The 26,897-nt window shown below is 42.3% G+C and overlaps 1 long non-coding RNA gene across 2 annotated transcripts in view; it reads left to right on the top strand.

Annotated features, from left to right (window-relative positions):
- The window catches only part of LOC144825036 (uncharacterized), a 112,122-nt gene that overhangs the window by 60,031 nt on the left and 25,194 nt on the right, over nucleotides 1–26,897 (top strand). For both annotated transcript variants that reach the window (XR_013609248.1, XR_013609249.1), the window contains exon 2: nucleotides 14,121–14,208. This is a non-coding gene — a long non-coding RNA (uncharacterized LOC144825036). The remainder of the gene's footprint in view (nucleotides 1–14,120; nucleotides 14,209–26,897) is intronic.

Raw genomic sequence — 26,897 nt, 5'->3', positions numbered from 1 at the left:
TGGAAGTTACTCCGTTGCTTTAATTGTGGGCAGCAGGACAATTGTGCACAAATCACCCCGCAAAAGATGCCAAACATGTTTCGGGCTTCCACGCCCTTGATCATTGGCCATATGACTATCAGGCAGCTGGGGAAACTAAATACCTTCAGACCCGCCCATCTGGGTTTTCAACTGCATTTCGGTCTTGGTAGTTTCATAACTTTCTCAAGTGAGTGCTGTCCATGATAATCATATGTAAAAAGAGTTTTTCGCCCCATAGTGGGTTACTACAGGGTGCAGTCCCAACATCACTGCTCGTTTCAACCCCACAATTCTGGGCTTCCAAGTCCGGCTGTTCGACCTGGGGGCTCCAGGCACGTGCAGGGCTGCCGGCCCCAGCAGCGGGGCGTCTCCGCGACGAGGCACGCCGCAAAATAAATCCAATAACACATTTGCCCATGTGGAAACGCCTGCTCACTTGGAAGTTACTCCGTTGCTTTAATTTTGGGCAGCAGGACAATCGTGCACAAATCACCCCGCAGAAGTTGCCAAACATGTTTTGGGCTTCCATGCCCTTGATCACTGGCCATATGACTATCAGGCAGCTGGGGAAACTAAATACCTTCAGACCCGCCCATCTGGGTTTTCAACTGCATTTCGGTCTTGGTAGATTTGTGCACGATTGTCCTGCTGCCCACAATTAAGCAACGGAGTAACTTCCAAGTGAGCAGGCGTTTCCACATGGGCAAATGTGTTATTGGATTTATTTTGCGGCGCGCCTCGTCGGGGAGACGCCCCGCTGCTGGAACCGGCAGCCCTGCACATGCCTGGAGCCCCCAGGTCGAACAGCGGGACTTGGAAGCCCAGAATTGTGGGGTTGAAACGAGCAGTGATGTTGGGACTGCATCCCGTAGTAACCCACTATGGGGCGAAAAACTCTTTTTACATATGATTATCATGGACAGCACTCACTTGAGAAAGTTATGAAACTACCAAGACGGAAATGCAGTCGAAAACCCAGATTTGCACTGTATTCTGTGTTTGAGAGGCATGATACATGATGATTTTTATTTACTAGTACAAGGTTAATTGGACGTATTTCTCTAGGGGCACTAGACCGCCTTTCACCTAGATCATTGTATGAGGTAAGGTCACGAGATACTATCTGGCGACAGTACAATTTTCCCTATCGCACCCTCCATTGGGCAATCATACTAACATAGTCGTCCTGTTCGTTGTACTTACAAGTTAGGACAATTGCATTATTGTGGTTGTAAATGGCCTACGTACACCTGTAGATCCTTTGTCTATATATTGAGTGTAATGTTTTTTAGCACCTTATGCTCTGATTGCATTGGCATTCACTCATTAATTGAAAGTACAGCTTTATAAAAGCATAATAATTTGTTACCATCTATCGTTACTAATTGATAGATGGTAATTTATAGGGTTTGCTGACACATAACTCTGTTCCAAGATGGCGGATGCAGTGTAATGAAATGTCACATGACTTACACGTTAGGCACTCTGATTACCTCGTTTGTGTTTATGTTTTTGTATAACATGCCTGTTGAACCAGTTTGTTTTCACGTGTGATCAAGACATAAGATTGTCGAAACGCGTAGCGTGTAGCTGGAAATAAACTTCCTTTACTGCAAAGAATTCCAGAGTACGCCTGTTGCTTTGAAGCAAATTCTTGGATGTTTACAAAACTTCGGCTTTGTGAGGTCCGCCGAACGTGAGGCGCCACCTGACTTGGGAGTGAGAATCCCGGAAGGACCCTGCTGTGTGAATTTGGATTTGCAACGAGGGATTCAGTGCCGGCCGCCGGATACGATACTTCACAGTGGCAGACGGAGTGAGAAAATTACCCCGGTTCGAGTGCGATCGCCCCGACTCTCAAAACGGTGAGCCTTTCTTCTTCTGATCACTGCGGCAGACGGGGGAGGCGGGCGCAGGAATGTGTCAGTTTCCCTTCTGAAACCGACAGTGTACGAGGTTGAGGCGTTCCCGTGAGGGCTAGTGGCGTAAAAGACAGACGAGGACACTTCCAAATAAAACAACAGTGTTGTATACCGACTGGAACTCTTTGCATACACTCACCGGAGGGAACCGAGCGGCATCAGGAACCACGCATTAAGTGGGGGAATTTGCAGCGTATCAAGAACATTACATATGACGGTACAAAAGACCGTTTAGATTTCCAGCTGAAACTACGAGTGCAAAAACAATTATTTAACACAGAGACTACATCATTGAGACATAATCGGCCCCTCAATATGAATGAAGAGGAAGAAAGAAAACGTGAGGCAGCAACGCTGTTTGCTAGAGCACCAGGGAAGGGCAATATCAACTCTAAAATTGCTGAGAAACCATACAATCATTCACTTACTGCCCAGCTAAGAAAATATGAAAAGCTGAGGAAACAAGAGAGTTCACGATGGTGGGAGGCCACCTCCTTACAGGACTATGTAGACAAAGAGATGGTGCCACGTGGACTTAGAATCTATATAACACCGTCTCATGAGTCGCCTAATCCACAAATGCTGAAAGATTGGTCATTGAACTCGGCAATGAGCAGCAAAAATACGCTTAACATCCTTATCAAGTATGCATGGGAGGAACGTGAAGACATTCTTAAACAACTTAAAGAATTGGATGATGAATTCACTAATAGTTAAACAAACAAAGGAGTACCACCAAAAAGTAACACTGTAGGTTTCCTAATGGGATGTTTCAGATGACAAAAAGAAAAAGATTCATCCTTTTGTAAAAATAACCTCACTCACCAACCTAGTGGTGACATGCTTCATCATCGGGGTCCACCCTGGTGGTCTAGCGTCACCAGGGTGTGCTTCGACACCTGAACTACAGTGGAGCAGGTTGTGAATGTAGGTGCAAAAAATAGTGTGTTAAAAATTGTCCTGGTTTAACTTGAAAAATATGATTTTTATTTTGAAGCAACTGGACAATATTAAAAGAAAGGGGGAGATACTGAGAGGTGAGTTACGGCCAAAGTATCTCTATATGTGTATTGGTGTGTTGGTCGACATGTTTCTACCATATGGGTAAATACCCGGTATTCCTCAGGACCAAAAACAAGGAGATGGGCGGTGTGGGCCCCCTAAAAGGCACACCCTGTCCTATGTCCTCGTATACCTATTGGCAAAAAATCGCCAATGGTAGAGAAGCTCAATTCAAATTGATGAGCTTCGTGTTTGAAAAACATAAAACCTGTGGAGAGAAGAGAGACATAAACATAGATCAGGCGTAATCATTCTTACTAGCCTGTAACGTCGTGATGTGTCTTATGTGCTCTCATATTTCATGCCACTGTAATTAGGAAAACTTGCGGTGATCTATACGTGATGATCAGGTTACCGTAAAGGGCTAATTGTTGTGCCAGGACTGATATACTTATCAATAAGTGCGTGCAATGTTGCATGCATTGTATTTAATCGCATTCCCACTCATTCAAATAATGTTCCAGAAGTGCGATATATCATTCTGTCCATCCAGCTATGGTGGTGGGGAGATTGCGGTGCATGGAAATATCCATCTGACAAGTTAAGATAACGTACACGTACTAACAAACAGGTAACACTCAAGGGACACAAACACATGTTGCATGACGGGGACGGCTTACATCATTTTATGCTGTTATATGCTTCAGCGGGCAGGGGGTAGTCTCATCATACAAGCGAACACATTCTGTAATATAGAATGTGCGTTGATAGTGAGAGACAGGTCCGCTAACCGCCGAGGGTAGCGATGGCTATCTGAAAATGTTAGCGGTATTATGCTCCGTTTACCGCTATCTATAGGGAGATAATTACTTACAGTTTTCTGCAGATGCGTATGGCCATTGACCTACTGCTACCGTCCGCTGCTCGGCTAGTAATGCCGGCTGGCGCTGGGAACGGTAAAGAAGGGAAGGTTCAGTTTCCGGATGCGATCACGTGGTTCGCGTTGTCATGGAGATGGGACGAGGCTAGGGTTACGGAGGCCGAGATACGGCAAAAGAGTGTCTTATGATACGCTTAGGGCGTTTGAAAGGCCTGCGAGAGCTTGCTAAGTCCATGATGGACATAAAACATGCTTCGGCTGTGTAGGCAATTAAATTGTTTGTAAAAATATTCATTTGGGGTACTTTAAAGCCGTTAAACTCCAGCCATGATTGTGGACAGGGTCAATGAGGGAAAAGGACTATGCCCTAGGAAGGTATTCCAGTTGAAGCATATAGCATTGATCGCTCCCGATGTGGGGCGGTCGGTAAAAGGGTGGAAAAGTAAGGAAAAATAAATAAAAATGAAAATAATTATAATAAAGAGAGAGGCCCACACTGGTGGTCTAGGAGTCTGTGACATCATCAGATAAGTGATGAATAGGGGTGGGCCGGGTGATCCCTCATAGGACCGTCTGGTGCTGGCTGTAGTGTGGCAGTCCAGAAAGATGGAAACTGTGTTATTTGAAAACTGATGCCCACGGGATGTTGTCATTCAATCCTGTTTTGTGGGTCGAAAGTCTATAAATCCATCGCTGCTCTTTTTCGAAAAGGCGTTTTTGCGCATTGGGGCCTGGTTGGATTTGTTCTATCACTGTCCATTTCATGTCATTAGGTGTATGGTGTGACATCAAATAATGGTCTGTGAGTCTTGTTGTATTTTTCTTGCATCGGATCGTACTTCGATGTTCACTTATGCGCTGCTTCACCTTGCGTGTAGTCATACCTATATAGGATTTATCGCATGTACATTTGGTCAAATACACAACGTTACTGCTATTGCAGTTAGTATGGGATCTCTGTTCCCAGACTCTGCCTTCCTCTAGATTAAGTGTCTTGGTGTTGTCAGTCAGATGACAGACACTGCAGTCTCCGCACCTAGAATGTCCTGTTACTGGTGGGAGCCCCCAGATCTGTGTAATGCTTGGATTGTTGGTGGCCGTTGTTATTTTTGGTCTGGTGTTCACCAGGCTGTCCTTGAGACTCAGTGCTTTTTTGTATGAGAATAAAGGTCTTTCCCATTTGAAATTGCCCGAGTTGAGTATAGACCAATGTTTGCTTATGCTTTTGCTCACTTGGTTGGATATGGCATTGTAGGTGGTTACACATGTGAGAGGTATACTCTCGTTCGTTGACGTTTTCTCTTCAAGTAGTGCTTGCCTGGGCTGATTCCTTGCTCTTTTTTGACATTTATTGATGATTTTTGATGGGTATCCTCGGTTTCTAAGTTTTTTAGTGAGGTCTTCCGCCTGGTTTTTGTAGTCAGCCAGCTTGCTACAATTCCTTTGTAGGCGTAGATATTGGCCATAGGGCAGATTTTCCCTGAGCGGGCGCGGGTGAAAGCTCTCAAACCTAAGTAGGTTATTCTTAGCTGTAGGCTTGAAATGAGTTTTTGTTATGAGAGTGTCATTTTCTCTTTGTATCTCAATGTCCAGAAAGACCATTTTGTCCTTGTCTATATTGTGAGTGAACCGCAGATGTGGGTCACAGTTGTTAAGCCAGGTGATGAACGCCATTAGTGTTTCTTCTGGACCCTGCCAGATTGTTAAAATGTCATCTATGTACCTTCGCCAGAATTTGATGTGATCACTGTAAGGGTTATCCGGTGATAGGATGTATCGTTGTTCAAAGTCAAAGACGTAGAGCCCCGCTATGCTGGGGGCAAAACACTGCCCATCGAGGTACCCCCAGTTTGGAGGTACAGGGACCCGTCATATTCAAAGAAGTTCTTTTTAAGGGCCAGGGTTGCACATTCTATGACAAATTGTTTTGGTGTGCGGTAATCCCAGGTGGCAGTTTCCAAAGTTTGTTTGAGTACATTTATTGTTGCATCCTGTGGTATGTTGGTATAAAGGCTTTCAATGTCGAAGCTCACAAGGATGGTATCTTCCTCCATTTGGATGTTCTCTAGAAGTACTAGAAGACTTTTGGTGTCCTTGAGATATGTGGATGTTTCCTGTACTATGGTTTTAAGAAAAAAATCACAAAACCTGGAGAGTGGTTCCAGTAGGGAGCCTATGCCCGATACAATTGGTCTACCGGGGGGAGGGTTTTTGCCTTTGTGCATTTTTGGAACCACTTAAAAGTATGGAATTTTCCCTTCAGTTTTGGTCAGATAATCTGCTTCCTGTTTAGAGATGTGGCCTGCCGCTTCTGCTGTTTCCACGAGTTGTAATATTTCAATTCGTAGGTCTTCTGTGGGATCCATTTGGAGTGGTTGGTAATTCTCGGTGTCTTCTAGCAAGCGTCTACACTCCACGTTATAGTCTGATTTATCCATGACGACGAGGCCTCCACCTTTGTCCGCTGGTTTTATTATTATTGTGTCGTCTTTCTTCAGGTCTGATATAGCCATGTTTTCAGCTCTGCTGTTGTTGTGATAGACCGAAGTGACTGTCATTGTTTCTATGTCATTAAACACTGCCTGCTCAAAGGTATTAATTTCCACAGGGATTGTATGTGGCGGTGGTACAAATGAGGACTGTGGTCTCAATCCGGTTTCATTGGTAATCTCTTCCTGGTTCTCAGTATTGGTTTTTTCAAAGAAAGCCTTTAGTCGGAGTTTCCTGAAAAACAACGCTAATTCGCAATGTAGCTTGAATTTGTCCAAGGCTGTTGTTGGGACGAAGCCAAGTCCCTTGTTCAGAACCTGTGTTTCCGTCTCAGTCAGTGTCCTGGATGATAGGTTAGTAACTAACTCCTCGCATTGCTTGGGCCTGCTCTGTTCAGCCCGGTTTTGCTCCTGGTGTTGTTGCCCACTGTGTCTTCCTCCTCCCAGTGGACGTTGTTCCCTCGTTTGTTGCGTCCTCTTCCGCGCCTTCCTCTGTTGGAAAAAGGAGGACGGAATTGGTCTTGGGGGAAGGGGAATTGTTGAAAAGGCGGTTGCCATCCGTACATTGGAAAGTGTTGGGGTTGTTGAAACGGGTTTTGAAAAGAGGGATGGCTATACTGAGGCCATTGGTAGTGTCCTCTGTATGCGCCTCGCTGTTTTTTTCTTGGGGTTCCATTGTTGGATCCTCCACTGCTGTTCAAGCTGTTGGAGCTATTACTTGCTGCATCTGAGTCTTGGTCTGGTGTCGTAGATGCCTTGTAGTCTGGGTCAGAATAAGGGTATGCCTTGACAAAAGAAAATTTTTTGAGATCTTTTTGAAATTTGAGTACTTTTTGTTGCGTAAGATTGTCTCTGTATTAATTTATCTCCTTGTTCAGGTCTTCCAGCTTCTTTTTGTAGCCTGTAATGGTAGCTTTTATTTGGGCTTCTGTAACCTGGATCTCTATTTGAATTTTTTCTGATAGTCGTACAGCCGTCTTGAGAATCAGTATGATCCAGTCGTGTGTACAGTGCCAGGCGATAAGGGCCCAATCTTTCCTGAACTCAGGGTCATCTAAAAAAATACGAGGAGCGTTGGTTACTAGCAGTCCTCTGGGGGCTATATTGTTGGTTACATACTCCTTGAGTATGGTTCCATGCAGTATTGTCCTGATACGGTTTTGTTTCATTTCCGTCAGTTTGTCCCACTCGGAAATTTGCGAGATGGTATTACTAATATTGGCATCCGCGTAAACATTGAGGTTGCTCATGATGGAGTCTATTTCTTCCGTTGAGAACGTTAAGCCTGGATTCTCCACCATGCTGATAGTGTGTGTCCTCTATGGTGCCACAGAGGCAGTAGTTGTACGTATGCTCTCGCAGCTGTGCGCTGCCAGGGTAGTGGAATAACAAAGAGAGAGAGCAAGGGATGATGTTCACCTGGAGGTGAACGGAGAATACTCCTATTCCCCTGATCAAGGATTCAGTTAAACAAACAAAGGAGTACCACCAAAAAGTAACACTGTAGGTTTCCTAATGGGGTGTTTCAGATGACAAAAAGGAAAAGATTCATCCTTTTGTAAAAAAACCCTCACTCACCAACCTAGTGGTGACATGCTTCATCATCGGGGTCCACCCTGGTGGCCTAGCGTCACCAGGGTGTGCTTCGACACCTGAACTACAGTGGAGCAGGTTGTGAATGTAGGTGCAAAAAAATAGTGTGTTAAAAATTGTCCTGGTTTAACTTGAAAAAAATGATTTTTATTTTGAAGCAACTGGACAATATTAAAAGAAAGGGGGAGATACTGAGAGGTGAGTTACGGCCAAAGTATCTCTATATGTGTATTGGTGTGTTGGTCGACATGTTTCTACCATATGGGTAAATACCCGGTATTCCTCAGGACCAAAAACAAGGAGATGGGCGGTGTGGGCCCCCTAAAAGGCACACCCTGTCCTATGTCCTCGTATACCTATTGGCAAAAAATCGCCAATGGTAGAGAAGCTCAATTCAAATTGATGAGCTTCGTGTTTGAAAAACATAAAACCTGTGGAGAGAAGAGAGACATAAACATAGATCAGGCGTAATCATTCTTACTAGCCTGTAACGTCGTGATGTGTCTTATGTGCTCTCATATTTCATGCCACTGTATTTAGGAGAACTTGCGGTGATCTATACGTGATGATCAGGTTACCGTAAAGGGCTAATTGTTGTGCCAGGACTGATATACTTATCAATAAGTGCGTGCAATGTTGCATGCATTGTATTTAATCGCATTCCCACTCATTCAAATAATGTTCCAGAAGTGCGATATATCATTCTGTCCATCCAGCTATTGTGGTGGGGATATTGCGGTGCATGGAAATATCCATCTGACAAGGTAAGATAACGTACACGTACTAACAAACAGGTAACACTCAAGGGACACAAACTCATGTTGCATGACGGGGACGGCTTACATCATTTTATGCTGTTATATGCTTCGGCGGGCAGGGGGTAGTCTCATCATACAACCGAACACATTCTGTAATATAGAATGTGCGTTGATAGTGAGAGACAGGTCCGCTAACCGCCGAGGGTAGCGATGGCTATCTGAAAATGTTAGCGGTATTATGCTCCGTTTACCGATATCTATAGGGAGATAATTACTTACAGTTTTCTGCAGATGCGTATGGCCATTGACCTACTGCTACCGTCCGCTGCTCGGCTAGTAATGCCGGCTGGCGCTGGGAACGGTAAAGAAGGGAAGGTTCCGTTTCCGGATGCGATCACGTGGTTCGCGTTGTCATGGAGATGGGACGAGGCTAGGGCTACGGAGGCCGAGATACGGCAAAAGAGTGTACTATGATACGCTTAGGGCGTTTGAAAGGCCTGCGAGAGCTTGCTAAGTCCATGATGGACATAAAACATGCTTCGGCTGTGTAGGCAATTAAATTGTTTGTAAAAATATTAATTTGGGGCACTTTAAAGCCGTTAAACTCCAGCCATGATTGTGGACAGGGTCAATGAGGGAAAAGGACTATGCCCTAGGAAGGTATTCCAGTTGAAGCTAGGGCATAGTCCTTTTCCCTCATTGACCCTGTCCACAATCATGGCTGGAGTTTAACGGCTTTAAAGTGCCCCAAATGAATATTTTTACAAACAATTTAATTGCCTACACAGCCGAAGCATGTTTTATGTCCATCATGGACTTAGCAAGCTCTCGCAGGCCTTTCAAACGCCCTAAGCGTATTATAAGACACTCTTTTGCCATATCTCGGCCTCCGTAGCCCTAGCCTCGTCCCATCTCCATGACAACGCGAACCACGTGATCGCATCCGGAAACTGAACCTTCCCTTCTTTACCGTTCCCAGCGCCAGCCGGCATTACTAGCCGAGCAGCGGACGGTACTAGTAGGTCAATGGCCATACGCATCTGCAGAAAACTGTAAGTAATTATCTCCCTATAGATAGCGGTAAACGGAGCATAATACCGCTAACATTTTCAGATAGCCATCGCTACCCTCGGCGGTTAGCGGACCTGTCTCTCACTATCAACGCACATTCTATATTACAGAATGTGTTCGATTGTATGATGAGACTACCCCCTGCCCGCCGAAGCATATAACAGCATAAAATGATGTAAGCCGTCCCCGTCATGCAACATGTGTTTGTGTCCCTTGAGTGTTACCTGTTTGTTAGTACGTGTACGTTATCTTACCTTGTCAGATGGATATTTCCATGCACCGCAATCTCCCCACCACCATAGCTGGATGGACAGAATGATATATCGCACTTCTGGAACATTATTTGAATGAGTGGGAATGCGATTAAATACAATGCATGCAACATTGCACGCACTTATTGATAAGTATATCAGTCCTGGCACAACAATTAGCCCTTTACGGTAACCTGATCATCACGTATAGATCACCGCAAGTTTTCCTAATTACAGTGGCATGAAATATGAGAGCACATAAGACACATCACGACGTCACAGGCTAGTAAGAATGATTACACCTGATCTATGTTTATGTCTCTCTTCTCTCCACAGGTTTTATGTTTTTCAAACATGAAGCTCATCAATTTGAATTGAGCTTCTCTACCATTGGCGATTTTTTGCCAATAGGTATACGAGGACATAGGACAGGGTGTGCCTTTTAGGGGGCCCACACCGCCCATCTCCTTGTTTTTGGTCCTGAGGAATACCGGGTATTTACCCATATGGTAGAAACATGTCGACCAACACACCAATACGCATATAGAGATACTTTGGCCGTAACTCACCTCTCAGTATCTCCCCCTTTCTTTTAATATTGTCCAGTTGCTTCAAAATAAAAATCACTTTTGCAAGTTAAACCAGGACAATTTTTAACACACTATTTTTTGCACCTACATTCACAACCTGCTCCACTGTAGTTCAGGTGTCGAAGCACACCCTGGTGACGCTAGGCCACCAGGGTGGACCACGATGATGAAGCATGTCACCACTAGGTTGGTGAGTGAGGGTTTTTTTTACAAAAGGATGAATCTTTTCCTTTTTGTCATCTGAAACACCCCATTAGGAAACCTACAGTGTTACTTTTTGGTGGTACTCCTTTGTTTGTTTAACTGAATCCTTGATCAGGGGAATAGGAGTATTCTCCGTTCACCTCCAGGTGAACATCATCCCTTGCTCTCTCTCTTTGTTATTCCACAGAATTCACTAATAGCCCAGACCAAGATACCATTAAGAAATTTAAGGATGAATTAAAAGGCAGACTCAAAAAACATGAAGATGACATCAAGTACCGCAAGCAACGAAAATTGCATAGGGATTGCAGGGACTATGAGTGTGGACGTATCCTAACCTATAGTCCTAAATATGATCATCTCTACAACCAAACTGGGATACAAAATAATAGTGCAACCACCACCAGAACAAGAGAAGAAGCAGTAACACCAACCATAACTACAGATTCAGACACAGATGCATCTCAACAAACAACAAGTACATCATCTGAATTGGAAATAATTACAAGACCGGCTAATTTTTTAGACGAGTTCCGGGTGTTGAGAACAAGACGCAAAAAAATACAGGTGGCAACCCCGGTGTTTCAGAAGAATCCAGCACGAGGAAGACCAAGGAGAAGAGGAAAAGGCAGGGGAGATCGTACAAGAGACGACTCAAGCTCCAGCAGAGGAGAAGAAAAGAGCAAAAAATCTGTGGGAAACAAAAGAGGTGGTTACAAGAACAAAAAATAACCATGCATGAACATACGGTAAATAAAACCATTATAAATCTGTCCTCAAGAACTCTGACCTACGAAGAGAAACAGACTGTATGCCTTGGTCTTAGCTTTTACCCGACTGAATTGTTTAATTACGCAGATACAAGGGTGGACGTATTTAAGTTCGTAAGAAAACTGAAACTCAATAAATGGCATTTTTTTGTAGAGAGAATAGAGGTGCCATGAACCCGAATGGTGAGGAGGGAATGGTTGGAACACTGGAAGAAGAGAATGAAATGATTACGGTGGATGATATTGACTGGGAAAATCAGGCGTATGAATGTAATTCCACTTATGATGAAGCTAGAACGGACAGGGCAGCATGCTCCTCATTTAAACCAAAATCGGTGTTTTGTCCCATCATGCCACATGATGCAATAGATACATTTCATGAAGTGATTATAAAGGAACTGACAAAACTCAAACATACCTAGGAACGTCTAAGTAAGAGAGATATGAATCTCACTAAAGATCAGAGGGATTTCATTCTCTCATTGGCAGACGACACAAGCATTGTTTTTAGACCTTCTGATAAAGGGGGTAATATTGTGCTATGGGGAAGGGAGATGTACATTAACAAAGCACTAAGACAGCTAAACACCAGTAACTTTTACGAAAATTGTACCATGACAAACTACAGCGATAGTATCATGGAAACTTGGGATAAATTGAATGAATGGCAGAATGAGAGTCTGTTAACTTGGCACGAATTTTGTTTTCTTAAAAGGGATTACCCTAAATTGCCCATCTTTTATCTCCTACCAAAGGTGCATAAAGACGCTAGGGCCCCCCGGGTAGGCCCATCATTTCATCCATTGGTAGTGTTAATGAAAATCTTTCTCAATACATCGACCATTTTTTGAGGGAATATGTCTGTGGGTTACCATCATACATCAGGGATACCACAGACTTCCTAAACAAAATAAATGGCGTACAATGGGTAGAGGGCTCTCTACTCATTACTATGGATGTTAATGCCCTGTACACGATCATTGATCATGTCCAGGGTATGGAAGCTAGCCTCTATTTTCTTAGGCAGAGAGACGCATGTTTTTTGGACCACACTTACATGCTCATCGAAATGATGAAAATATGTCTTAGAAATAATATCTTCATGTTCGATGGGGCTATGTATAAACAGGTACGTGGCGCGGCCATGGGTTCAGCATTTGCTCCCAGTTTTGCGAATCTTTTTTTAGGCAAATGGGCGGAGGAAATTAGATGTGACACTAACCTTACGAAGGAGTTCGGGAAGGTTACAACATGGATCAGCTATATTGACGATCTGTTCGTCATATGGCAGGGAACAGAAGAGGAAGCAATAATATTCATTGAGAATAAGAACAACTACAACATACATTTAACATATAACATCAGTGCTAAGTGTGTTGAATTCCTCGATGCGGAAATTGAAGTGGTTGCTGGCATTCTCACTTCGAGGCTGCACAGGAAGGAGACGGCTGGCAACAGTCTACTCCATGCCTTCAGTGCTCATCCTTACTCCGTCAAATGGAGTATTCCTTATGGAGAGCTACTGAGGGCAAGGAGATACTGCAGCAGCCATGTAGGGTTTGCTACTGAACAAGAAAATATGTTGACTAGATTCAGGGAAAGAGGTTACCCGGAAGGGGTTCTGACCAAAGCAGTTCAAAAAGTGTCAGGGGTAAACAGAGCAGAAACTCTTAAATCTAAAGTCCCTGATACTAATACTAACACCACGACCCGAGTCATAACTACGTTCAACCACAAATCAGAGAAGATCCAGAAAATCTTCGCAGATAATTGGAAAATCCTCAAGGCTGATAACATTATAGGCCCTCAATTAAAAGATAGACCACAAATCACCTATAGAAGGGGTAGAAATTTAAGAGACATGCTAATAAAGGGAGACATCACGGAAAAGAAACAACACATACAAGGCCTTAAAGGTTTCTATCCATGTGGCCGTTGCACGGCCTGCAAAGCAAGCGTAATGGTCAAAGAAATCCACGTACCAGGCAGGGAGGAACCGAGAAAGATCAAACAGTTCCTGACATGCAATACCACCTATGTCGTTTATGTCCTCGAATGCCCCTGCAAACAAAAATATGTGGGTAGCACCACATGCATGGCCAGCATGGCCAAGAAAAGAGTATAGGAACATCTTAGAGCCATTAAACATGTGGATAATCGATACCCCATTGCAAGACATTTCCAAGAGTACCACCAATCGAATAACTCTCTACTTAAATATTTTGTGGTGCAACAAGTCAACATGGGAAGAAGGGGCGGGAATCGGGAGTTAGCCCTTAGGAAAAAATAGTCAAGATGGATAATGGAACTCGAAACTAAGTTCCCTGGGGGGCACAACTTAGATGAGGAACTTGCGACTCATTTACATATGGACTAGAAATGTTTCATATACCTGTCAGTGTCACAAGTGCCGAATATATACCATCAGAATATGTCGATTATGATCTATTTGAATATATGGTTTTTTTAAGAACCTGTGTTATTTAGAAACTGTTTACGTTTTCTTAGAATTGTACAACAATTTTATCAAGGAGATTTTTAACTGTACATTTGTATATGTTTTTTATAGGAGAAACGGAAGAGAGATTCACTTCTGTCACGTTCATTTCACGGTCCTTGGACCTTTCCTGTCATCTGGATGAAAGACACTAGCACCTGTATGAAAGTAGATATTCACTTCACTACATTAATTTGCACTGTATTCTGTGTTTGAGAGGCATGAAACATGATGATTTTTATTTACTAGTAGGAGGTTAATTAGACGTATTTCTCTAGGGACACTAGACCGCCTTTCACCTAGATCTTTGTATGAGGTAATGGTTACGAGATACTATCTGGCGATAGTACAATTTTCCCTATCGCACCCTCCATTGGGCAATCATACTAACATAGTCGTCCTGTTCGTTGTAATTACAAGTTAGGACAATTGCAATATTGTGGTTGTAAATGGCACTAGTCCTACGTACACCTGTAGATCCTTTGTCTATATATTGAGTGTAATGTTTTTTAGCACCTTATGCTGTGATAGCCTTGGCATTCACTCATTAATTGAAAGTACAGCTTTATAAAAGCATAATAATTTGTTACCATCTATCGTTACTAATTGGTAGATGGTAAATTATAGGGTTTGCTGACATATAACTCTGTTCCAAGATGGCGGATGCAGTGTAATGAAATGTCACATGACTTACACGTTAGGCACTCTGATTACCTTGTTTGTGTTTATGTTTTTGTATAACATGCCTGTTGAACCAGTTTGTTTTCACGTGTGATCAAGACATAAGATTGTCGAAACGCGTAGCTGGAAATAAACTTCCTTTACTGCAAAGAATTCCCGAGTGCGCCTATTGCTTTGAAGCAAATTCTTGGATGTTTATATATACACATATATACATATATATATACACATAGATACATAGATATATATATATATACACATATATACATATATATACACATATATACATATACATACATATATATATACACATATATACACATATATACACATATATACATATATATACACATATATACATATATATATATATATATATATGCATATATATACATATATAGGCAAACAAACGTCACAGCAATCATGTAAAATGACGAGACGAACCCAGGAATCAGTGCCAGTTATTTTATTCCGCTCACCACCACACCACCATTACGCGTTTCGGCCGACCACGGCCTTGATCACATGACAACGTTGGGGGCGTATGCGCTCAAATTTAAAGTGCTAGTGCCAATGATTTTTACTAGACATAGACAACATACTGTGATGTCGTAACTCTTAGCTGCATGAATGCAATTACTTATCAGCCAATCTTTCAATACAATAGCTCATGGAATCGGTGAAAAGAACTCTTACTGTGTAAATACACAAAAATATCTCATAGTGGTTACTCATAGAAATACATTGTATGAATACATGAATATATAAATATATAAATATATAAAACAGATTATGTATAAAAATACAAAAATATATATAAATATATATACCATCTAAAATTGAATAAATATCCTTGTGTATCAAATAAATAAATATTCGTAGAATCAAAAAAAAACTAATATACACACAATCACAGATATATCAGCAATTCTATGCGATAACAACATTAATGTATTAAATTCTACACAATAAATGTTGTTTTCCCTTGTCTGACATGAATTCAAATTTATCTTCATGTCAAAATATCTGTTATATCGGAACCACAATTTGACATATCATGAGCAATAAAGGCTTAAGTGCAAAGTCAGCAATTATTGGCAAAAATTAAGTGCTACCACAAGTGAAAAGTGCAATTACTTGAAAACAATATATTAATAAAAAAAATAATACTTTTCATAGATAAAATTGGAATGGAAGCGAACTACTTAGTATGTTTACCATTTATGAGTTAAATACAACAGAGGTGTTTACAGGTAAGTATGACAGTCCTCGCCTGCATTGAGACCATTAGGGGTCTTGGTATCCAATAAAATGATATGTCTGGTTTCAAGTCTACGCAACATCAATTCACGGTCACCTCCCCTCCTCTGGGGTGGCACAGTATCAATAACAAAGAATTTTAGTCCTGCTGGGTTTTTACTATCATGTACTTCATCAAAGTGCCTAGCCACAGGGTAAGCCATATCTCCATTGGTAATTGCCCTGAGATGCTGAAGAATACGTTTGTATACATGTGGTCGCGTGCTACCACCATAGCGCAAGCCACACGGGCATTCTAATACATACACCGCGTATTCTGTACGGCAAGTTAATTGACATTTAATGACAACAGGCTTGCTACTGAATGGAGTAATATATTCTTTACGGCTTACTCCATTCTTGCAGGCTTTGCAAGAAGCACATTTGCGGAAACCTCTGCTAGCATCCAACCATGTAGTTGTACTTCTGATTTCAGGACTGCTGGAGACTAAACAATCACCAATGTTTCTTGCACGTTTGTAGGTGATGTTAGGACTCTCCTCAACAAGATTACACAACACCGGGTCACTGGAAATCAGTGTCCAATTGCGTTTAATAATGTTTCTAATGGCCCGGTGTTGGTTGTTAAATGTTAGAATGAGCCGAGTCTCACTATTGTCATTTTTAGATGACAAAGATCTATTCTGAGTCAAGCTAGGCAACAAAGCTGTTCTATCTCTAGCATTGGCTCTACTGATAGCTTTGTCTAAGCAATCCTGTGAGTATCCTCTCTTTAAGAATCTTGATTTACATGCAGACTGGGCCTCCCTGCAATCACTTTCATTACTGCAAATCCGTCTTATGCGAAGCATTTCACCATAAGGGATGCTCTTAATGAGATGGGACGGGTGGTGGCTGCCTGCATGGAGGATACTGTTGCCAGCAGTTGGTTTACGGTAAAGCTTTGTTTCAAGTTTCCCCCCGCGGGAGAAAACTTCTACATCAAGAAAACATACTGTAGACTCACTGATCTGCGCCGTGAATTGCAAATTGAGATTGTTTACATTAAGCTGTGAGATGAAAGCCTTAGCATCACTGACTGACCCATCCCAAATTATAAACAGGTCGTCAATGTACCTGAGCCATCTTACTACATTGGTCTGCATTATTTCAGTGTAACTTGGCATGAGGACCTGCTCCTCCCAGTACCCCATGTGCAAACAGGCGTAGCTGGGAGAGAAGCAGGCCCCCATTGCCACACCCCTCGTCTGTTGGAACAGTTGCTTACCAAATAAGAAAAAGTTGTTGTCTAAGCACATAGAGATCATAGATAGTATCATACGCGTGTGCTCTGCCAAGTCACTAGGTCTTAATTCCAAATAGTGTTGTACTGCACGCAGACCATCCCTATGAAAGATGCTGGTGTAGAGTGACGTTACATCTAAAGAAATTAACAAGTAACTTGGTTTCCATTCAACATCCTTTATCTTATTCCAAAAATCCCCTGTATCGAGTACAAATGAAGGTAAAGTCCTAACAAATTCCTGCAAAAAAAAGTCAACGTATTTACTCACATTTTCTAAAATACTATTGCATGCGGAAATGATAGGACGACCTGGTGGAATTACACTGTTCTTATGTGTCTTGAGAATGAAATATGCAACTGGTGTTACTGGATTGTCCTTTTTCATGAATTTAAATTCATCCATGGAGATAATGCCTGTGCTCCGCCAAGCCATCAATTTGGAATAGATATTCCCCTTAGCTTGTTGAGCTTGAATGGCATCTATGCGTAAATAGCATGCTCAATCGTTCAATTGTTCCAACGCAACTTCCATATACATTTTTAGAGGCCACAGAACAACATTACCTCCTTTATCGGATTGCCGAATTACAATTTTTGGATTGTCATGTAGTTTTTTCATGAGTTGATGGTACTCAAGATCACGATAATAGTGCTTATTGGAGAACCCACTTCTTTTTGAGAATAGTGTTTTTAAATCTTGGGAAACTTTGTCATGAAAAAGATCCACATTGTCTTTCAGCATCATCGGACAAAATTTAGACTTGGGTTTAAAAGTAGTGATTATTGATGCAGTATTCATCCTGACAGCTGGACTCAATAGAGGTAAATCAGAATTGTTACCAATTTCTATCATTTCTTGAAGCAAGATAGATTCATCAGAAGTCGCAATTGCAATTTGAGTAGACTGGACATTCTCATCTAAAGGTGGATTCCTTTTGTGCAAGCTGTGGTATTTCTTCAATTTAAGCTTGCGCACGTATTTAAAAAGGTCTATTTTAGTTCCTGCATAGTCGAAATTAGATTTCGCGCTATAAGACAGACCCAAGGAGAGTATGGACAATTCTTTTGGAGTCAGTGGGGTATCAGTGAGATTGATTACCGTCTGTGCTTCGTCAGATCCCTGACTCATCTGCGATTCCACTGCTTGCGCGTTTTCTTTACTTTGTTGTTTACTCCTGCGGCGCCGACTGCACCGCCTTCTTGCTGCCCGTTTTGAGGTTGCGTTTTCTTTGCGTTTGCACCCTGAGCACTTGAACGGAGGGTCTCCCTGCGATCCCGCTGGAGTACCTCGATTTCTTGTGCCGGGGTGAACTTGCGAAACCCCACTCTCCGGGTACGAACTTGCTCATTATCTGACTCACTGTCTATGTTAGAGCTGCCATCTGTTACAGTTAATAATTCATTTGCAGCTACCTCAGACATCTGTGATGTTGACTGTGCATTGACCGCTGGTGTAACTTGTGCAGATTTTTTGATGTTGTCGTATTTTTTGGCAAATGTGAAGATTTGACCATGCTCATAATCAAGACTGTCCCTCTGAAATTTGTAAGCCTTACGCCGCTTGATTATGTCTTCCTCTCTTTTTAAACGGACAACCATGTCTTCACGATATTTTACAATTAGAGGTGAGCTCGGCAATTTATCAATTTCTTCATTGAGTCGATCAATTTCCACCAATAATTTAGCCCTGTCAGTCTCTGCAAACTGCACAAGTATAGTCATAAGTTTCTTGGAATATTCCAAGTTGCACTCAGCCCAAGCTGCCAACATTAGAGGGTCAGGGTTTTCATATGAAGGTGCAAGCATGTTTCTCAGGCCTCGTGGAACCCTCCCGACCTCCAAATAGCCAGTGAGCGAACAGTGTTCCCACCACTTGGATTGTTCAGCTTTACTGGCCTTTTCTAGCGCTTTAAATAAATCCTTCGTATTGCCATGCGTTTCTTGAGACGAACTTGCCGCTGTAATGGCAGGCGACCCCACAGCCGGGGAGTCAGTAAACATATTTTTCGCCGCTTCCACTCGCCCCTGCAACGTGTCGGTGGACATGGTGTACGATGTGAGCTTCAGAATTATTAATGTATATCCGTTAAATAACTTATGTCTTGTGACGGATGTACACGGCACACTCCACACGGGACTTACTTTGGAGCTCCGTTAGGCAAACAGGTACTCGTAGGTGCAGCCTGCGTCCTCAGTCAGCGGAAGCCGACTTTTGACCCGGAACCACTCCCACGATCTTCCCTGCTGTTGTTTACGGAACTTCCAATCTCCCGGGGCACTCGGGTCACTCCTTCCAGAGTATCTGTTACAATAGATCCAAACGAGGATCACAGCTTCTCGCCCAAGAGCCCAAACGTGGAGGGGTTCGCCAAATTCGGGGAAGCAGTCCCGAAGGTATTTGTAGGCAAACAAACGTCACAGCAATCATGTAAAATGACGAGACGAACCCAGGAATCAGTGCCATATATACATATATTCACCGGTGTGTGAACAAGAGTACATGGTACTCGAAACGCCTCTTCTGAAAGGTCTTGAATAAAATTTAACATCTTGCCTGAAGTCGTGGGGTCCGTTTCCTTCTTTCGCCGCACTGTCTGTGCGGAGGTTTGAGGATTGCTTTGCATATATATATATATACATATATATATACACATATATATATATATCATCTCATGTAAGAGATGCTCAGATACGAGGCCGCACTCCACGAAACAGGCTGGTAACATACCACTTTATTAAAATCATGCAGCTTCCCTTCTCGTCACTCTGTCCCTCGGCCTGACGCGTTTCGAAGCCTTTGTGCTTCTCCTCAGAGGCCACCGCCAGGATTCACAGTTATTTGCCGTTCACGCTGCCCCTCTGCATGCTATTTAATTACTTCCATTCGCCTCCGGTGTGCGTTCATAATCAATTAGTTCTCATGTTGCATGCTGGGGCACGTAGTTTTTTGTGGCACATTCTCACCCTCCAGTGGGTTTGATTCCTGCCGGTTTCAATTTGGGACCATTTTTCAGCCCTCCAGTGGGCCCCAGATGAGACTCTGCATGATTGATTTATTTCGCCTGCAGCGCCGATAAAGAATGAATGTTGTCACTCCTCCGGACCTTCCCTTGATTTCTCGGCGGTGCGTTGCCCCCACGGCCGGAGCCGCCGTGATTACAATTCATGTAAGAGATGCTCAGATACGAGGCCGCACTCCACGAAACAGGCTGGTAACATACCACTTTATTAAAATCATGCAGCTTCCCTTCTCGTCACTCTGTCCCTCGGCCTGATGCGTTTCGAAGCCTTTGTGCTTCTCCTCAGAGGCCACCGCCAGGATTCACAGTTATTTGCCGTTCACGCTGCCCCTCTGCATGCTATTTAATTACTTCCATTCGCCTCCGGTGTGCGTTCATAATCAATTAGTTCTCATGTTGCATGCTGGGGCACGTAGTTTTTTGTGGCACATTCTCACCCTCCAGTGGGTTTGATTCCTGCCGGTTTCAATTTGGGGCCATTTTTCAGCCCTCCAGTGGGCCCCAGATGAGACTCTGCATGATTGATTTATTTCGCCTGCAGTGCCGATAAAGAATGAATGTTGTCACTCCTCCGGACCTTCCCTTGATTTCTCGGCGGTGCGTTGCCCCCACGGCCGGAGCCGCCGTGATTACAGTTCATGTAAGAGATGCTCAGATACGAGGCCGCACTCCACGAAACAGGCTGGTAACATACCACTTTATTAAAATCATGCAGCTTCCCTTCTCGTCACTCTGTCCCTCGGCCTGACGCGTTTCGAAGCCTTTGTGCTTCTCCTCAGAGGCCACCGCCAGGATTCACAGTTATTTGCCGTTCACGCTGCCCCTCTGCATGCTATTTAATTACTTCCATTCGCCTCCGGTGTGCGTTCATAATCAATTAGTTCTCATGTTGCATGCTGGGGCACGTAGTTTTTTGTGGCACATTCTCACCCTCCAGTGGGTTTGATTCCTGCCGGTTTCAATTTGGGACCATTTTTCAGCCCTCCAGTGGGCCCCAGATGAGACTCTGCATGATTGATTTATTTCGCCTGCAGCGCCGATAAAGAATGAATGTTGTCACTCCTCCGGACCTTCCCTTGATTTCTCGGCGGTGCGTTGCCCCCACGGCCGGAGCCGCCGTGATTACAGTTCATGTAAGAGATGCTCAGATACGAGGCCGCACTCCACGAAACAGGCTGGTAACATACCACTTTATTAAAATCATGCAGCTTCCCTTCTCGTCACTCTGTCCCTCGGCCTGACGCGTTTCGAAGCCTTTGTGCTTCTCCTCAGAGGCCACCGCCAGGATTCACAGTTATTTGCCGTTCACGCTGCCCCTCTGCATGCTATTTAATTACTTCCATTCGCCTACGGTGTGCGTTCATAATCAATTAGTTCTCATGTTGCATGCTAGGGCACATAGTTTTTTGTGGCACATTCTCACCCTCCAGTGGGTTTGATTCCTGCCGGTTTCAATTTGGGACCATTTTTCAGCCCTCCAGTGGGCCCCAGATGAGACTCTGCATGATTGATTTATTTCGCCTGCAGCGCCGATAAAGATATATATATATATATTACCTACTGGCGGTCGCCAGTAGGTAGTTATAGTTAGGACCTAGTTTCCATAGGAAATCTGCAACATTCTATTTGGATTAACTTTGGCCCCGGTGGACGAATCTTTGCGAATTTCTCAAAGAAGATGGCTCGGTCCGCTGCGCTCCTTCTGTGAAAGTTTTGGGGGGATTCGTCAAGTGGGGGCTGAGATAAAAGGGGGGTCCCAAAACGTGTTTTTCCCATGTTATTTTCCATAGGACGTTTAGACACGGCTACAGCTCGAACGGCTGAATGGATTTATAAGAAATTTGGTAGAAAGGTAGAGTGTGGGTCGCAGATCACGCTTTTGTTTAAATGGTGTAAATCCGTTCAGTAGTTGCTGAGAAAATTAAAGTTGAAATCAGTTATATATCTGTAAGCGAGCACGGGTGCGCGCACCTATGCGGGTGTGCGCGAGCGGCATTGTGATTTGCTGTTTAACGTCTGTCAACATTCGATTCGGAGGAAATCAGGAAGTGTTGTCCTCCATTTTGTTAGTGCGAGTGAATATATAATACAGAACAAAGGGTTAGTACATGGAAAGGGGAGAAGGTAGAGATTGTCTGGCCGGGTAGGTTTTCTAAGGGGGTGCAGTATGGACCCTGAACGCGAAAAGACCATTTTTTTTGGGAGAAAAAATTTGCGGGGTGCACGCATTCGGTCGCGCACCCCTATTTACAAGACTGTGAAAAACTATAGTGGTGAGAATGGAAAGGGAGCAGGGTGGAGAGTGTTTGATTTGGTAAGTTTCTTGAGGGGTTTATTAAGGATGACGAAAGTCTAAAAGTAGCTTTTTTTCTCAAATAAGTTCAGTGGTGCGCGCACTCGGTCGCGCACGGCGATCAAAAAACATAAAGAAAGATGGAGATAAATTACAAGTTTGAGTATTTAGATCTAAGGTGGCTCTTAAAAGAGCCCTTGTGTTAATTGAGTTTTTTCTGCACTTATAAGTAAGTTCCGATGCAGAGTCTCATGTTACAGAGGAAAATTCTATTTCCCTCATCCGTGAAATGAACACCATCTGTCCGATAGATGCCTTCCATGTTGAAACGCAGGTTGTTGTTGTATATAGAACCCATGTTATATTCTCTGAGTAAAGCAGAAACAGATTTATTTACATGTTTCCTTGCTTTCTCAATCTGTGGACAACGTTGATTGGACCAATTCCATTTTTGTCTTTGGCATATATTTGAATACACCAAGACAGTTCGAGGAAAAAGTGACATCAATTGACGAAAGGTGTCTTTTAGAAGCATTTCCAGACCTACCCCTGTTAATGTGCCTAGATCATTTCCATCACAGTGCACAATTATCAGGTTAGGTTCAGGGAGATGCATAAAAGTTTTCACCAATGGTATCAATTGGTGACATCTTAATCCTCTTTGGCCAATCCACGTAATTTGCACATTTGGTAAGTCAAGGTTAGAAATTCGTCTGTTTGCAGCATATTTTTCACTCCAGTGAATATAACTGTGTCCTACAAGCCAAACCTTCATTTTTAAGGCAGATGCAGTAGTACTCCGATGGGTTCTGGAAGTGGAATGGCAAGTAGATGGTGAAAGTCACGATAAAAAAGTGTGTGAGGTTTGGTGTTGATGAAAAACTGAACATGATTGGTTGATTGTTATACCTCAAGATTCAAGACTACGTTGTATGTTACTGTTTTATTAAAACCAAATCTTCTATTGGTCGTGGAAACAAAAGAAATGTAAAAAAACAGTGGATAGGCAGGTGTGTTTGCAGGGAATTGCGCCTTTTTGCTTTGATTTAGAACGTTGAGATATGAACTTTTGACCTGTTTCTTCAGCCAGGTGCAGAATGAGCTGTTACCATGTTAACAGCCAGAGAAGGCAGAGGGTGAAGGGTGACCTTTATGTGACTTTGAAAATATTGAAAGGATAACCAACTGAAATGTTAATTTGATTATGAAATTGTGCGGGAACAAATATGATTGGTTGGAGAGACATATATGAGTCTGTATTGACAGGAAATCTATGCCATTATTCTTTGGTTGCAGTGATAGAAGTATTATTGAGAGCCCCGTCAAACGGCTATTGTTTTGCTACTATCATTGTTCTACATCTGATAAAGCATTGGTAAAGGTGAGTGTATAACTGTTTGTTTTATGATGTACCGTAAAATGTGGTTTGATCACTATATTTGATTATTTGACTTACTGTGTCTAAGGAACTACATTTTTGACTTTGATACGGTTTTATTTGTTTTCAACTACTGTTCCATTTTATTACATCAATGCTTTTAAACATTGTTTCTTTGTAATTATTAGTTTAAAATTACGATTAATTAATTTGATTAAGGTTAGTGGACTTCAGTCATGTTTTTATGCTACCAGCTACTGTTAGGTCTATGAATTAAATGTCAGTTAGAGACGGGTCTGCAACGAAATTTGGGGGGGGGGAGAAAAAAAATGATTTTTTGTAGGGGGACATGAACGTGTAATCAGTAGGTACAGTAAAGGTGGAGGGGCTGTTAGAATAGGTAAAACAAGTGCGAGGCCTAATTAATATTAAAATGGTTCTTTATAGAGATGTGAAACGTTCAGGTGAGGCTCTGTGTGTATCTGGGATGTATGTTATCTTGGGCTTCCATAGCAGACGTGAGAGGGGAAGAGGGGCTGAAGTTCTGTTAAGTTAATGGGGGTTGTGCGCCGTTTCTTCACTTTCTTTCAAGTCTGAATTATAGTTTTGAATGTATTTGTGGTAAACTGAATAAACAGAATATAAAATGTAATAAAATAGACAGAAATTAATTGAGATTTGGGAGTGTTTGTAAATAATTTGTAAAGTTGGTTACAGATCAAAAAAAGGAATTGGCAGAGACACAGATAATGCAGGTAGAGAGAAAAATAGTTGATTATATGTGATATTGTCGACAGAAAGTGGGAATGCTTTAGGTATTTTGGGGCAGATTTATGAAGGCCCTGCGCCGCCGGTACGTCACTTTTTCCCATGTTAAAAGTGACGCACCGGCGGCGCAAGGCCTTCATAATTCTGCCCCTATAAACTTTAAGTTTGAGGAAAAAATGACAGTGTGGTTTGTGGCCGAGGGATGCAGTGGTTGGGGTGGGGTGAGAAGGAGAGGTGTCCCAGTACAATCAAATGAAAAATTGTGACCATGAGGTTGTACACAGGTTCGTGGAGTATATGCCTTCATAAATTGATGTAGAAGACCGAATATAGATAGAGGTTTCTGAGTTCCGCTGTGTGACTCCATTTTCATCTCACTCCTGTTTTCCATATCAGTTGCTTTGTGTTATCTTAGTGTGTGTATGTGTGTGTGTGTGCGTTCAGTCTGGGCTGAGGAAGTTTGTTCTGCAGGCAGACACAGATAGTCACATCAAAGTACTTGGCAGGTTTCGAAAATATTATTTATATAATTGAGATGGATTTTGGAAGCGTTAGTCAGTGTATGTCGAGTTTCAGAATTACCGCTCGGTGGGCTCCACAGAGCTGAGGGTTTGTTATGTTTCTGTCTTAGTCAGTTTGGTTTTTCACTTTGTTGTCTGATGGCTGGCAAAGAAGTGTTTGTTATAGTGGAGATGAAAGGGTGATAAGTACTGAAATACGAGATAGCGTGTGCTCTGTGGAAGCGGGGGAGTAGTGATTAACAGTCTGAGTGAACTACAACTGCGGCGGTGCTTCGTTACAGTGATAAAATATTTTTTTTCCAGAGGTACGATTGATGCTATGGTTCACAAGACGCAAAGAAAGGCTTGACTGACCGTCGCAGGCCAGCGGGTTGAACTGTGAAAAATTCAGGTTGACAAAAGAAAACATGAACTGAGTACAGCTGAGATTACGTCTAACACATGAATACAGTTTTAGTATACATTATTTCAGTTGTGAATATGGGTTAAAAGAGGGAACGTATATATTTCAAATTTTTATTCAATGATCCAGTGCTTTGAAGGGAAGTTTTTTATCTAATACAAGTAAACATAATATAAAGAAAGTAGTGGGTATAGTTACTAGTCCATACAACACAAATGATGGAAATGTAGTATGAAGCAAAATGAATAACGTTTAAAAAACATATTGTACAGCCCCGCAATCAAATATATTTAATTATATTGCATGCAAGAAGGTGTCTTTTGATTTTAAGTTCAGTAATCATATATGAAAATGCTAATGGTTAAACATCACCTCATTAACAGTTAGTTTTCAGCATACGAAGCAGTAACAAGCTTGTTGTATGGTATTGTGAAAGGAAATGAAAAACGCACCAAAAAAGCGAGAATTTGGCTGGAGGTGCATGTATGTTATCTGCAGGAACGTTCGAAAATCAGTACTCTGAACAACTATTGTATTGAGATAATTTTTTGCAAGGTTTCAGTACTCGATGTGACATACAGGTTGATAAGCAAGGGTAATATCAGGGTAATGATATACTTTTCAGTTATGAATCAAAAATCTTTCAATAGGCATAAAACAAAAGCAGCACATGTGTGTGAGGCGGAAATAAAGAGCAGAAAGGGAGAATGGTGATAAACGATATAAAAAGTCATTGTAACTATACACATTTATCAGGGCACATTTAGCCATATTTTACTCAGCCTTGCTTCGAGAATATTTCAAATCAGATAAGATCACATAAGGTAGTGATTTGTTGAAATTAGAGCATCATGAAATGTTTTGAACAAAATCGAGTAGGTGTGGAAAAACAAATTAACTCCACATAAATTAAAAAATTGTCAGCAGCAGGAAATTGCAATGTCCAATGTTATTAAAGCCAATAGGTCAGTTTATATAAAATATAAAAAATAAAAAAATAAGAAGAAAAATTAGGAAGGGAAAAAATAATCAAGATATCAATGGTTTGCAGAAAAGTTATCCTTCCATTGAATAGGCAAAGTAAGTGGCAACTGCTTCTAAAAGAAAGTCATTGTTATCATCCGAAAACAAGTCAGCCATCCAATTGAAAAGAGGAAATGAACATACATGGTCATTAATTACCGGAGCCTCTAGTAGCATCAGAGGAGAACTCGGTGAATTTTCAATGTAGCTGTGTGCC

Source organism: Lissotriton helveticus, chromosome 3_1 (genome assembly GCF_964261635.1).
Source record: "Lissotriton helveticus chromosome 3_1, aLisHel1.1, whole genome shotgun sequence".
Lineage (NCBI taxonomy): Eukaryota > Metazoa > Chordata > Amphibia > Caudata > Salamandridae > Lissotriton > Lissotriton helveticus.
The sequence above is the reverse complement of the archived record's forward strand: the minus strand, read 5'-3'. Positions and strand labels throughout refer to the sequence as shown.